Raw genomic sequence first — 14,335 nt, forward strand, 5'->3', positions numbered from 1 at the left:
GAGTGGCAAGGGCATGGCGACTTCTTGGAGGTCACAGATAATCACCTCTGAGGTTGCTTTTGAGAGTCCTCCTCTCAGCTCCCATCCCACCTCTGCTTTTATAGATTAATAAGTGGAGACTCAGAGAAGTCAAGGAGCTGCCCCAAAGTCACACAGCTAGGAAGGTACAAGGGAGACCTTGAACCCATGCCCTCTGGCCCCAGAGCACATGCTCTTTCCAGAGTGCCACATGCTTCCCACTGGGCGGCAGGCTGAGATCTCCCCTCCCTTATGGATTGGCCAGAACCCATCAATTGCCCTGCTATGAGGTGCTGAAGGGCTCCCTGGGACATGGGAGCAGAAAAATGAGGCAAAGTAACGATGCTGTGTGTTGAGGGGGGTCGGGGTCTCTGGGTGACATCCCCTCAGCATGCAGTCCCAGGGAAATGCAGCCACCGGAGGGCACAGGTGCCTGGTGCTGCCTCAGAAAGAGGAACCACCATGTGGAGGGGAATAATTCAACTCCAGGAGGCGAGGGCATGGCGAGCCCCGCTGCCCCTCCCCCTTTGCCAGGGCAACGTGGGATGTCAGACAACACTGTGGCCACCTCATTATTGGGCTGCTCAGCCATTGTCCCCGGGACAATGGTTTCCGGCCCTGGCTTTGTGTGGGGCTGCCAGCCGAAGTTATTAACCACGGGAGCTGCCTTTGAGGGACGTCCAAGGGAGGGGTGAAAGGTCACTGGAGCAGCGAGGGGAGCGGAAGTGGGAGGGAGAGGCAGCACAAAAGAAAGGGATGAACCCCCGTCCCCCTCCCCTGAAGGAGCCCCAAACAGAGCTGCGCCCAGAGGGAGGCATGCAGAGGCGCTTTCAGAGGAAGTTCTTGCTGCTGCCGCGGGACAGAAGCAGCTGGGATGGCTGACCATCCTGATAGGCCTTGGAGGTATCAGCGTGGATGGGGATACAGGCTGCACGTGGAGAGGACTGAATGGGTTGGTGGAGGGGTGGGAGGCGGACGGGAAACAGGAGGCAGCAGCAGAGGTTGTGTTTGGGGCTTCTCAACTCACTCCTTACATGGGTGTTTGCTACTCAAGCCTTCTGTTGTCCACGACATCCGCCTGTGCCCCAACCCTCAGAGAAGCAAACTAGAGGGACCTCAATATGTTGATCCCAGTAAAGAAAGCTGCCCTTCCTCCCGAGGCTGCCTGTGTCAGCCCCTGCAGATCTGGACGGTGTTGGTGAAGACACCATGGTTTAGGCTTGTGTGGGCAGGTGGTCGTGGAAATTTGGCCATAGATGGAATTGCAGAGGTTGCGTTAGTTATTCAGGGTCAATCTGCTTTTAGTGGGACAGGGAATCTGATGCCTAGACAGGAGAGGACTCTGTCAAGGGCACAAACCCAGCAATGGGCAGAACTGAAACTTGGTACATTATCTGTTCCCTGCCCTTGAGAAAAACTGCGCCTCTGGTGTTTGACTGGGGCCTCCATCCTTGCCCAATCCAGGCCTATCCCAGCTTCTTGGATAACGTCAAAAGGCATGAGTCCCTTTCCTGAGATACCAGGTCCCATGGAAAACAGCTTTGTCCTGCCTCTCAAACCATATAAAGGCAGAGAGCACTGCTCTACAGCTGCCACTTCCAGCAGCCTGGTCTGCCTCCTGCTCTGCCAGCCCAGCAGAAGATGCCCAGACCACAGTGTGCTGCCCTCCAGAGCAGGGCTAGAAGGCCCGGAGGTTTTGGCCATGAGGCCCCAGGAGGCCCATAGCTCATCCAAGGTTGAGGGGTCAGGGCGGGAACTCTGGTCTCGCTCGTCACAGTCTCTCCTCCAGCCAACCCGCAAGGACAGGACACAGGTGTGGGTGGGTGGAAAATCAGCTGAATTATAAGGAAGCATTTATACCTTATCTATAAGTTTGGGTATGCCATGGCATTTGATGGGAAAGTATGAATTATTCTACCCAACTTTTATGTTTAAGGTTATATGTTTTTAGAACTAGAAAGAATGCTTCAGTCCCTCAACATGGTTAGTTGAAGAGGAGAAGAAAAAGGAGACATAAAATAGAAAATCTAGTGCTGGGTGGATGTAGAGTATGAGGACGTGGAGCTGGAAAGACAGAGGATGTGGTGGGATGGGAGGGAAAGGCTGTGGAAGGCCTGTATCCCATCTCAGTTCCTCCACTGCTTCACCCCAGATTCTGTTTTTGTTCCCCCGAATCAGACTTAGTCTCCCTCCATTCTCCCATCCCATGTGTGCCCCCCTCCTGGTCCTGCCTCACTGGACAGCCTCTCTGCGTCCTTCCTCCTACCTGCTCTATAATTCTACGTGGTGCCCCCCAACCCCACTCGACTCATTGTCCACCTGGCCTCTGAGGCCAGGCACCCTCATTCCCCTCTCCCACCCACCCCACCCAAGGAAACCCAGCACAGACCATCTCAACTCACTCCAACTTCGCTTCTTTGCCAAATGCGTTCCCAAACACCCTCATGAGCTTTGCTGATCTCTTTGCCATCTCTCCCTGCCCCACTCCAAGCACTCCTCCTGCCTGGTGAAGGCTGCCCCGGGTACCCCAGAACTGAACCTGCAGCAGCCAGCACAGTTGACCTTGGGGTGATAAGCCAGGGAAAGCATTTCTACAACAACAACAACAACAACAACGACAACTCAGTAAGCAGATTAAACAAAGGTAGAGACGGAGCCCTCCACCCCTCTCACATACACACACATCCTCACACACAGCTATACCACACCCCACAAATGTTGCTTATGTTTCCTTGGTCATTCTGTCCACCCTCCTGTCTGTCCAAAGCCAAGGACACTGCTCTACTCTAAATTTTTTGTCCCAAAGCCCCCAAATACTGCAACCCTGACCCAATGCATGAAGTCACCCCAAAATACAGCAGAGGATACCAGAGCTTTCATTTTCCCTCAGTATGGCCCATCCTTTGGGTATGCCAACTCCATGGTCACCAAGCACTGCATGTGGGACAGGGCACAGTTTGGAGGCCTTGGTCCAGCCACCGCCCCAGACCCACCTTGGCTCTCTCCTCACTAACACCTGAGAAGCCCAAACTTTCTAGTCTTTAGCAACAAATTAAACTCTAAGCCAACAACAACAGAACAGGGTGGAGTGAGTGGAAAGCAAATGAAATGTTAAAAAAAAATTAAGCAATACTTGCATTCTCATTAGTAGGAACATGTGAGATGAAGCACGCTATGTTATTAGGCATTCTCTCGATTCAGTAAACACAAGCTGAATAAATTTATAAATATCAGCATTAAGTGAGATTTAACGGGGAGCTGTTTATCTTCTTCCTGTCAGGCAGGCGGCAACGCTCTCCATGTATCACTCGCCAGCCGTGCAGTCCTCACTCGCTTGCCCAGGTAAGCTGGGGCAGAGCCTGCTGCAGCCCAGCTCTGGTTGTGGGAGGGCTGGCACCAAGGAGCTGCAAGCTCACCTCACCTCATCTCACCTCACCATGCCGGCTGCGAGGTGGCCTGTGCGGTCCACGCTCAGGGAGTCACACTCCTATGCTGCATCCCAGCCCCTCCAGCAGCACAGTATGTCCTGGGTGACTTTGAGGATGCTGTTCAACCTCTCTAAGCTAAAGCTCCTCAACTGCAGCATCAACAGATCAGTGCCGACCTGGTAAGGCCGTCGAGAGCATCAAATGCTACTGTTCGGTAGGTGCCTGACACATAGTAGGTCCACAAGCAAATGATTTTCCTAATTACATCATTTCTAGCACAGAGCTGGAGGAAATGGCGAGGTGCAGGTGGCCGCTGGGCCCTGCTGTTCTACCTGGGAGTAAGATAGCTGCTAGGTGAAGGGGAATGACCAGGCAGCCACAGGGAGGACATGTGGCCTCAGGAAGCCTGAGAGTGTATCCTGGTTCTGCCAGGAACATGCGTGGGGCTTTGTGTGGGTGACTCTCTGGATCCCCTTTCCTACTATTGTATCCTTAAAGTGCCTCTGAGGCCAAAGCCCTTGTGGCAATTGTCAAATGAGTCTGTATGCAGTGAGTATCGTGTTGAGGGAGGACAAGGTCACCAAGAGCTGAGAATGTTTCTCCGAGTGATGAGACCTAGGTGTTGGGTACATGGAGATCCCCGGTCCCTTTGTGATGCCTGCATCCTGTTGCCTCCTTGCCTGAACCCCGCCTCAGCTCAGAAAGCCAATTTCCTAGATTCCAAAGGCCTTCCCAGATCAATTAGCATGTCCTGCAGCTGTCAGCTCCCTGTGCCTAGCCTGGACCTCAGCCCATGTCTAGCACCCAGTCTCCCACCCCCACACATATTCACAAATAAATTGAAATAACAAATGACATAAATTCTTCACTCCTGGTCTGGCTTGCTGTATGTAAACTGCTATGACAATACAAGGCCCGGAGACAGGCACCCAATAAAAGCTGTTGAAAATGTGACTGGCACCAATTTTCAGCTATCAAGGAAGGCACGGATCCTTGTAAGGTCCAAGAAGAGTCCTCGAGAATAGTTGAGAATTCTTGGGTTCCATATGAACACATGAGATACCCCACAAAGGCTTTGGATTTCCCAATACACGACTACCCCCAAACACTCCTTCTTTCCCTCGTCTCTCTGCTGAGACCTCTAGACGCCAAGGATCCACCCATGGCAACCTCTCCAAAGATACCCTGATATGCTTTTCTTCCAGGCAGCATTTCCACAGAGCTGTAGGTGAAAGTCACAGGATGAAAATGTGCGATGGGACTATATCCCCCACCAACACACTGCAGGCAGGGGGCACATAGAGTGCCCCCTCTGCCCACCCTAGGAACGAGCATCTAAGAATGATACGATCTTTTCTAAAAAGAAAGTAAATAAAGGCAGGTGCCATATAAGAAGACCTTGGGGGACTGTGGGGATGGTCCTTAATGTCTCAGACATCTGCCTCTCCATCAATGAAACGAAGGATTCAGAGCAGCTCATTCCTGAGTTTACCTCAATGCTGAATTCTAAACATCACCCTTAGGATGCTCTCTGGCTAGGCAGGGAATGAAGGATCTGGGAGGCGAGTTGCAGGAAGCTGCAGCAGCTCCCCATTTACAGATCCTCTAGTGCCAGTTTTTCAGGCTTCCTGACCAAGAGAAGCAGCCAGGCAAATTCCACCTCTCAGCCACATTTACAGGAAGCTGGCTATTTGGGAGGCTCTCTACCAGAGGCTTTGGGGAAAAAAAATGTAGAATTAATGTCAAGATCATATATTTACCTATGAGAGAAAAGATGTCCAAGGATGCCCCTAGGTCTCATTTGATCTAAAACTAGGCCTGGAGCTACTTAATTGTCCAAGTCAGTTCAGGCTGCTGTAACAAAAATACTATAGACTGGGTGGCTTAAACAACAAACATCTATTTCACATTCTGCTGAAGGGAACCAGCATGGTCAGGAGCATGGTGAGGGCCCTCTTCCTGGCTTGGAGGTGGCCATCTTCTTGCTGTGTCATCACATGGCAGAGAGAGAGAGAGAGAGAGAATGAGAGGAAGCAAGCAGTTTCATGTTTTCTCTTATAAGGGCACTAATCCCCTTCATGAGGGCTCCATCCTCATGACTCAATAGCCTCCCAAAGTCCCCCTCTCTAAATACCACCCCACTGGTAATTAGGGTTTCAACATACAAATTTTGGGGTACTCAAATATGCAGTCCACAAAACTAATATCCCTAAGTTGTCTGCATATATGTGGTTGCTCTGGTGCTGCTTTGAGGGTCTCAGGCAATAGAATCGAGTGTAGATCAAACTTCTCTAGGCCTCAATAGCGTGAACCTAAAGATTAGGTCACAATAATGGCAATAAGCCACATTTCACTGGATGAATCCCACCTACTCCTTCAGGAGTCTATCCACATTCAAAATATCACAAGTACTTGAAGTCTCTGAGCAGTATCACAAAGACTGACACAGATGCATGCAAAATAGAAAATGGATAGATGGTAGTATGGGGTTGGGGGTGATGTGTGTGTGTGTGTGTGAAGTAAAGAGAATGTCTTGTGCTTGGGATATATTTCTTTTGAGGTTCTTCGGTGGCAATGCTTGCCCTGAGCTCAGGAGACAGTCAAGCCAGAGAGATATATCTGTTCCCTACTTAGAAGAGAGCACTGATGCATGAAGGTCGGGAGGAGGCCAGAGAATAGAGTGTTGAAAGAAGAGAATGTGACCAAGGCCCCAGCATTAAAAATGAACCCTGAATTGGAGATGGGGAATGAAGAAAAAGTCAGAGAAGAGGGCACACGTGGAGCGATCTGAAAGACAGGAAGAACCACAGGTGTGCACAGTAACTGGGATGTCAGGTTAGTAGAGATCTTCAGGAAGGAGGGAAAAGTCAGTCATGACAAACACTGCAGGACAGTCACAAAGATGGGGAATGAGTAAAACCCATTGAGTTTGGCACTGATGACCTTCACAGGAACCATACACGGAGAAACCTGTGGAAAGAAAACTGATTACACAAAGCCAAGGAATCAGTTAGCAGTAAGGGCATAAAGGCAGTCTTATGGGTTAAATCATACACAACAAAAATATGTCAAAATTCTCATCCCAGTACCTAGAAATAGAACCTTAGTTGAAAATAAGGTCTTTGCAGGTGTAGTGAGGTCATTAGGATTGGTCCTTAAGCCAGTATGACTTGTGTCCTTGTAAGAGAGAGGAAGATGCCAAGTAAAGACACAGACATACAGAAAGAAGACAGAAGATGGAGGTGGAGGCTGAAGTGATGCAGTCACAAGTCGAGGAACTCCTGGGTTACCAAAAGCTGGAACAGACAAAGAAGTATCCTCCCCTAAAGTCTTCAGAGGGAGCAGGGCCCTACTACATCTTGATTTTGTAAGCCAGGTCTCCAAGATTGCAAGAGAATGAATTTCTGTTGTCTGAAGCAACCCAATTTGTGAGACTTTGTTACGGCATCCCTAGAAAACTAATACAGGCAGTAAGTGCACTTCTATAAGAAATGTGTTCATGAAGAGATGGAATTAAATGCTTTTAATAAAGAGAATGTTTTCTTTTCATGGACATACTTGAGAATGTTTATAGACTAAGAGGAAAGAATCTACATATAGAGAGAGAAGTTGAAGATTCAAAACAATGGAAGGATGGTTAATAAAATATGGAGGAGGAAGAAAAAGATTAAATGGAGAACTCAAGTGGCATAATTGGTCTAAAAAGGTGAGGGACACTTTGCCATTCTGGGCCAGGTGTCTTGGTCTGGACCCTATAGAAAGCAGAGCCTGAGGCAAGGATTGAAGTGCTGACATTTTATGTGGGGGAAGGATGCCAGCTCAGGATGGTGAAAGTGAAGAATAAATGGAAGCAAGGCAAGTGCGGATGCAAGGCCTGTGATGAAATGCATTGCTATCCTAGTGGCAACTTCACACCAAGCTGCAAAGATGCTGTATTAGGGTTCTCCAGAGAAACAGAATTAATGCAACATAGAGATAGAGATAGAGATAGAGATAGAGACATACATACAGAGATAGATCTCTCACATATAGATCTATATGTGAGATAGATCTCTCTCTCTCTACATGGAGAGAGAGAGAGAAGAACAGAGAGAGAGAGGGGCACAAAGAGAGACACATTGAGAGATAGAGATTGATTATAAGGAGTTGGTTCATGTGATTATGGAAGCTGAGAATTCCCAAGATCTGCCATCTGCGAGCTGGAGAACCAGAAAAGCCAGCAATATGGTTCTACAGTCCAAGTCCAAAGGCCTGACAACTAGGAATTCCAATGCTGTAAGTGCCAGTTCAAAGGGAGAAGATTGATGGCCCAGCCCAAGCAGTTAGCCAGAGGGCAAATTCACTTTTCCTCTGCCTTTTTGTTCTATTCAGGCCCTCAATTAATTGGAACTTCTACATGTGGGAGGGCAATCTACTTTATTCAGTGTGCTGATTCAAATGCATATCTCATCCAGAAACACACCCACAGAAACACCCAGAAATAATGTTTAGCCAGACACCTGGGCACCCCATGGTCTAGTCAAGTTGATACATAAAATTAACCATCACAGACATACAGCAGCTCACTCATGAGACATGTTTGCTTGACATGCGGGGCTTCTCTGTAGGATTTGCAAGGCGAAATCATACCATAAAGTATTCACAGGAAGGAGGAGGGGGATTTATCTGACCATCTTCCTCCAGTCTCTCGTTTCCCAACAGTCAAGATTTACCCAACAGTGAGCAAATCCCCTGGGCTTCTGGATGGCATCATCCAGTCCCCATTCACCACAACACCAAATCCCATGGTGTGATCAAGTCTGGAAAAGGAGGGAAAATGCAGAATTGTCCAGATACATAACAAGAGAAAATAGAAGCAGTTGAGGAAATCCAAGAAAGCACACAAAGTTTGTGTCCAAAATTAAGGGGTGTGGGGGAAGAAAAACAGGTAAGTGAAAATATACAGACATTTTTAAAATAAAGAGAAGTTGAGGAAACTGACTTTGAGTGGTAGGTGGTGTTCAAAGAGAGCTCAAGTAAACTGTGGGAAAGGAAGGAATGTAGAACACGCCTGTGACCCCAAAACCTATACATTTTTAAAAAGTAAAAGAGGCTTTGTTATAACTGAAATACTATAGAATCCTAGAAAATCAGAGCAGGCATTAGAAATCACTTTCCTTAAACTTTTCACTTTAAAGATGAGGCAACAAAGACTAGGAAAGAATTAATGGTAACTAAGTTTCATAAATGTGCAATGTTTATTATTAATGAACGTGTGTGTGTGTGTGTGTGTGTGTGTGTGTGTGTGTGTGTGTGTCCAGGATGTCATTTACACATTTCTCCACCTGGTGGCTCCTGCCTGAATTACAGGCAGAGTCCAGCCAGTGGAAAGAAGCAGCAGAGAACACTGTCTTGGAATCTCAGAAGGAAATCTTAAGAGCTGAGATCTGAGACCTCCTTCACAGACCCAGGCCAGCTTCTCCTGGACTAGCCTTAGTTCTCAGAGACTCAGAATGTTTGCTGCCCCTCTCTCCAGTTCTGTGATCCCTCCTCTGTAGCTGCGTTTCCATACAAGAAAATACCAACCAGGGGAAAGCAACCAACAAAAAGTATGTTTGACTAGTGGTCCTGGTCACTAATTCTTTGAAGACTTCCAAGATGGTAAACGGAAAGAACAGCCCACATGCATGCACATACATATGCATATACAAAATGCAAAGACTAAGACCCAATTAGCCTCTCTCTGTGTTTCTTTTACAGGAAGGGAAGTGTCACCAGCCTCAACTACTACTCCCCACCCCCTGCAACTGCCATTCTTTCTGACTTGTCTCTAGAAAAGGCCATGTGACCTCTCCCTCAGACTGACCCATTGTCCCAGTCAGAATGTCCAGCCAAGGCAGAATAAAGCATCTACTGGACCTAAAGGATGCCCCTGATATCTCCCAACCGGCTTCTGAACGCATCCCCTAAGGGAACTTTATCATAGACACATTTAAAATGCCAAGAATGAATTGATGTGTGCATTCACCAAATTTCAGTGTCAGTGCTAGAGGCCGATTTACAGCTCAAATGAAGTCTGTTAAAAAAAAAAAGAAAAAGAAGAAGAAGAAATTCCACTTTCTTCTCTAGTTGTGAAAATATTCTCTGAGGAATCTCCTGTCTGAACACCTATATGGCCAAGAGTAGAATTTATCAGAGCAGATGTGAGAATAAGAGTCTAGTGTTATTCTCTATTGCCATGTAACAAATTACCCCAAACTTAGAAGTTTAGAACAACAAACATTTATTATTCTCAGACATCTATTCCTGAGGGTCAGCAATCCAAGAGCTGCATAGCTGGGCGATTCTGGCTCAGGGTTTTTCATGAGGTTGTAGTCAAGTTGTCAGCCAGTCCTATATTCATATGAAAGCTTGACTCAGGCTGGAGGATCCACATCCACAATGTCGCCTAATTTCTGACTGGAGGTCTTGGGTTCCTAATGGCTGTTGGCAGGAAGCTTCAGTTTCTCTCCACATGGGCTTCTCCATGGGGATACCTGAGTGTTCTCATGACATGGCAGTGGGCTACCCCCAGGACATGTGATCCAAGAAAGAGCAGGACAGAAGCCTTGTCTTTCAAAATCTAGCCTCAGGATTGATATACCATCAATCTGCTGTACTCTGGTGGTCGCATAGACTAACTCTGATAACATGTTAGAAAGAAATACACAAGGGCCAAAATAGTGGGAGGCAGGGAATCCTTTGCCTTTGGGATTCTCTAGTAGCCACCTTTAAGGCTGGCTACAACATATTAGGTGGTAAATGCAATGGAACTCATGACTCCAATATGTAGATTAAAAATAGAATTACTAAAAAATACTGAAGATTGGTGGTCCTCAGGTTTGAGCAAGCATCAGAATCACCTGTGTATTTAGCAATACACAGATTGCTAGAATCTACTCCCCTAGAGTTTCTGATTCAGTAGGTCTTGGGTGGGGTTGAAGAACTGGAATTTCAAATAAGTTTCCAGATAATGCTGATGCTTCTAGTCTGGGGGCCACATTGTAAGTGTAGATAAGTTCCTCAAAATTTAGAATTTGGACATACCTTAAAGGTCTTCTGATTCAGTGGCTTCCAAGTTGAGATGACCATCAGAATCACCTGCAGGAGATTCTTCCCCACCCCAACTCAAGAGTCTATGATTTTTTTAAACTCCTCCAGGCAATTGCATGATCAATCAGGTCTGGAAATCCCCAATGCCAAAAGTTTCCTCTGCTTAGCACCCCTGGCATCAACCCTCCTCTTAAAGAAGACTCCTAGCAAATTGTGGTGTGTGTATATACCATGGAATACTACTCAGCCATAAAAAGGAATGAAATAATGGCATTCGCAGTAACCTGGATAGAACTGGAGACCATCATTCTAAGTGAAGTATCTCAGGAATAAAAAAATGAAACATCATATGTTCTCACTCATAAGTATAAACTAAGCTATGAGGATGCAAAGGCATAAGAATGATACAATGGACTTTGGGACTTGGGGGGAAAGGGTGGGAGGTGGTGTGAGAGATAAAACACTACACATTGGGTACAGTGTATACCCCTTGGGTAATGGGTGTACCAAAATCTCAGAAATCACCACTAAAGAAATTATTCATGTAACCAAACACCACCTGTTCCCCAAAAACCTATGGAAATTTAAAAAAAGAAGACTCGTAACAATAGGTCATTAACTCCCTCCTAAGGCAATGCCCATTGCAGTGTGGGCAGATAAACTGCTTCAAACGTGTTGCTCAGACTTGAGCAAAACTGACTTGTCCACGACGTTCACACATTGCTCACCAAGCATCTGGATTCTCTCTCCTCATAACCACTATCTAGTTTTCTAAAAAGGACTTTTATCCTCAGTCTTCTATTTTTTAAGAAAGTATCCTTCCTTCCTATAATTCATCCTTAGTGGGCATGGTTTACACTGCCTTCATAGTTCCTAGTTCCCTCTGTTTCTCTTTCTCAGCCTCCTTCTTTGTAGGTGATGCTCAGAATGGAGCTATTAACCCAAGTGTGGTGCAACTCAAAGAAGTATAGAGGAAATATAGCACTTTTATCTTGGATGTGCTTTTCCTATTAGTCCCACCTAAGAATATAACAACCTTTCAGTCAGCTCCAGCACACTGGATAGGTAAATTATGACAAATAGATATTTAGAAAACTCCCAAGCCATCTGAGAAAGCACCCTCAATGAGTATCTTCAAGGTGTCTAAGCAGCCTAAAAGATCTTGATTTCCTATTCTCTGAGAACTGCAATCTTTTTTCACAAAAATGAACCCCCAATAGCCTCAGTGAGAGCAGACTGGACCAGGGTGTCAAGCAACACAGGCTGGGATGAGGAGATTCTCTCTGATGAAAGAGGAGTGGTCACTCTCTTCATGAGGATCTACTGGATAATCTCAAGACCTGCCTTGTGCCTGCTGGAAAAGAGAACTTCCCTGCAGAGATGCAGAAAGAGAAGCCAATAGAAAGGGTAGGGGGAGAGAGAGAGAGAGAAAGAAAGAGAGAAAGAGAAGGAAGAAGGAAAGAAAGAAAAGAAAGAAAGAAAGAAAGAAAGAAAGAAAGAAAGAAAGAAAGAAAGAAAGAAAGAAAGAAAGAAAGAAAGAAAAGAAAAGAAAAGAAAAGAAAGGAAGAAAGGGAGAAGGAAGGAAGGAAGGAAGGAAGGAAGGAAGGAAGGAAGGAAGGAAAGGAGGGAGAGAGAAGGAAACAAAGAAAAGAAAGAGAAAAAGAAAGGAAAGGAAAGAGAGAAAGGAAAGAAAGAAAAGAAAAAGAGAAGAAAGAAAGAAAAGAGAAAAGAAAGAAAGAAAATAAAGAAAGAGAAAGAAAGAGAGAAAGAAAGAAGAAGAAAGAAAGAAAGAAGAAAGAAAGAAAGAAAGAAAGAAGAGAAAGAAAGAAAGAAAGAAAGAAAAGAAAGAAGAAAGAAAGAAAAGAAGAAAGGAAGAAGGAAGGAAGAAGAAGAAAGAAGAAGGAAGAAGAAGGAAGGAAGGAAGGAAGAAGGAAGGAAGGAAGGAAGGAAAAGGAAGGAAGGAAGGAAGGGAAGGGAAGGAAGGAAGGGAGGGAAAGAAGGAAGGAAGGAAAGAAGGAAGGAAGGGAAGGAAGGAAGGAAGGAAGGAAGGAAGGAAGGAAGGAAGGAAGGAAGGAAGGAAGGAAGGAAAGAAGGAAGGAAAGAGAGAGAAAGAGATGGCCAGCAGCCCACTGAGTGACTTTCTGGGTCCTGGTTCTGGTCATTTCTGACACTCAGCTACATCATTGACCTTGGGTTCCATAACCCATCTCTGCATCTCTATAACCCATCCCCTATATTTTTTGCCTAATTGGGCCTAATTGGTTGCCATTTTTTCAACTAAAGAGTATCAGTGAATAGAATACAATTTCCAGAAGACCTTTGGCACTGCTCGTGCTATTATGTCTGCACTGGGTGGAAACAAGCCTCCCTTGTGCAGGGTTGGTATTCCTTGGGCCTCTAGACCCATCAAGACCTCTCTTTTCACCTAAATTCAACTGAGGACCTGTCTGCATTCCACTAAGCCAGCACCTTTCCCACCCCTAGCACAACCCACTCCAGGGTAAGCTCAATTTTATATTCAACAATAAAATCAACAAAACCTTTCAAAAATGTTTTGGAAATGTCCTTTTTGAGGTCAAGAAAGCACTATAAAACCGGAGCTTCAGCTCACACTGACGTGTATACACTCCACCTTGTTCCCTCTCACACAGCTCCAACCCTAAAGTGGAACTCACCTACATGAAAGCTGCCTTCCAGTCTGCTCTCCTACTTCCACACCTTCTCTCTCAACTATTTCTTCTTGGAATACTCAATTACTACTTACTGCTTCTCAATATTTACTGAGAACCTACATGTACCAGGAGCTGTGTAGGTTAGTGGGGACACAGAGAGGATAAGGTAGTCCCAGGTTCTGGCTTCAGAGAACTCCTAAGAATGCCATCCTTGCAGCCCTCAGAATCCTACCACTCACAGAGCTCACTGCTCAGATCCTTGTGCTCATCCTCTTCCCATTCCCAGCCTGCCTGCACCTCCATCAAACTGCACCTGCCCTAAAGATCTATTCCCTGAGGATCGTGCTCCCCAGTTTCTGAGTGATGGCAAGCTCATTGAAAGGTCCAGTGTCTGCTAATAACTCTGCTGAGCCTTTGCTTAATATCATCACACTACTCCCAACACAAATATTTGTGTTTTAACATCTCTAAAGTCACAGTGCCTGAAATAGAGAGGAGACCTGACCTACTGGGTGTCATTTCAAGCAAGATGCTTGTCTTGTTCTTCCAAGTGACCTATTCACAAAGATTCCACTTTTCCTGGGCAAAGCCTGGGGATTCAAGGATCTTGTCCAGATTCCAGTTCCCTTCCTGATGGTGTTCCCTAATCCCAGAGACAGACTCTGGAATTGGAAGACCTGGGTTCAAGTCCTGATTTCAGTACACAGTCATTAAATGACCTGACCTTGGGTATGGTGTTTAGCTCGTCAGAGTTTCACTTTGCTCATCCGTAAAACAGATCAACGGTAACCTCATCAATTGCTCATGAAAATGATATGAGATAATGCTATTAAATAACTCTGGGATATGAATGCTGCCATGATTTCAGGCAGTCTCCCCACCTTCCCCGAACTCAGCACAACACCCCTGGCAAAGGAGATGTGAGACAGGAGAGCTCAGCCCACTCTGGGTGCATGACTGAGAAAGTGCTAATGAAAGACTTTCATCTTCTAGGTCCTTCACCAGTGGGCAGGGAAGGAGAAGGAGTGACTAAAAATGTGCTGAAACCACACCTCTAAAGTAAGTCCTGAGCTCATCATTCCCTCCCTGTCCCTGGACCTAGGTCTACCCCAAACCTAGAAGAGCATTAACTGGCTGTCTTTCTGG

General features: G+C 46.1%; 1 long non-coding RNA gene across 1 annotated transcript; it reads left to right on the forward strand.

The window, feature by feature from the left end:
• Window positions 1–764: 764 nt before the first annotated feature.
• On the forward strand, window positions 765–11,783 carry LOC119622368 (uncharacterized). The gene is made up of 3 exons (XR_012095519.1): window positions 765–921; window positions 3,299–3,360; window positions 9,186–11,783. It is a non-coding gene; the product is annotated as an uncharacterized lncRNA (long non-coding RNA).
• Window positions 11,784–14,335: the final 2,552 nt, after the last annotated feature.

The sequence above is a fragment of the Chlorocebus sabaeus genome, chromosome 14, assembly GCF_047675955.1.
Source record: "Chlorocebus sabaeus isolate Y175 chromosome 14, mChlSab1.0.hap1, whole genome shotgun sequence".
Classification (NCBI taxonomy): Eukaryota; Metazoa; Chordata; class Mammalia; order Primates; family Cercopithecidae; genus Chlorocebus; species Chlorocebus sabaeus.